Here is a 526-nt window from a genome sequence, read left to right as displayed (position 1 = left end):
GAAGAAGAAGAAGAAGAAGAAGAAGAAGAAGAAGAAGAAGAAGAAGAAGAAGAAGAAGAAGAAGAAGAAGAAGAAGAAGAAGAAGAAGAAGAAGCAAAGCCACTAAGAAGGACTACTATATATAGTTAATGGTAAAGGAAAGTTTATTAAATGGTAAAAACAATATTTGCTTTTAAAGTAGGAAACTCATTCATATCACTTTGCCCCTTGGCACTTAGACTTCACTCTTAAAGATTAGAAACACCAATGGAAAATGTGAAACTGGCACTGTTGGACTTTCTCTTAATTTGTTTCTATTACCATGATAAAACACTAGAAGCAAAAGACACTTGGGGAGGAAAGGGTTTATTTCATTCTACAACTATGGTCCACGATAAAGGGAAATCAGGGCAGGAACTGAATCCAAAGCCATGAAGGAACACTGCTCACTGTCTTGCTCCTCCTGGCTTACTCGGTTTGCTTTCTTACACACTCCAGAACCACTTGCCCGTGAATGACACCGCCCACAGAAATAAAACGTTCATCG

Source organism: Microtus ochrogaster, linkage group LG1 (assembly GCF_000317375.1).
Source record: "Microtus ochrogaster isolate Prairie Vole_2 linkage group LG1, MicOch1.0, whole genome shotgun sequence".
NCBI classification, from domain to species: Eukaryota; Metazoa; Chordata; class Mammalia; order Rodentia; family Cricetidae; genus Microtus; species Microtus ochrogaster.
The sequence above is the reverse complement of the archived record's forward strand: the minus strand, read 5'-3'. Positions refer to the sequence as shown.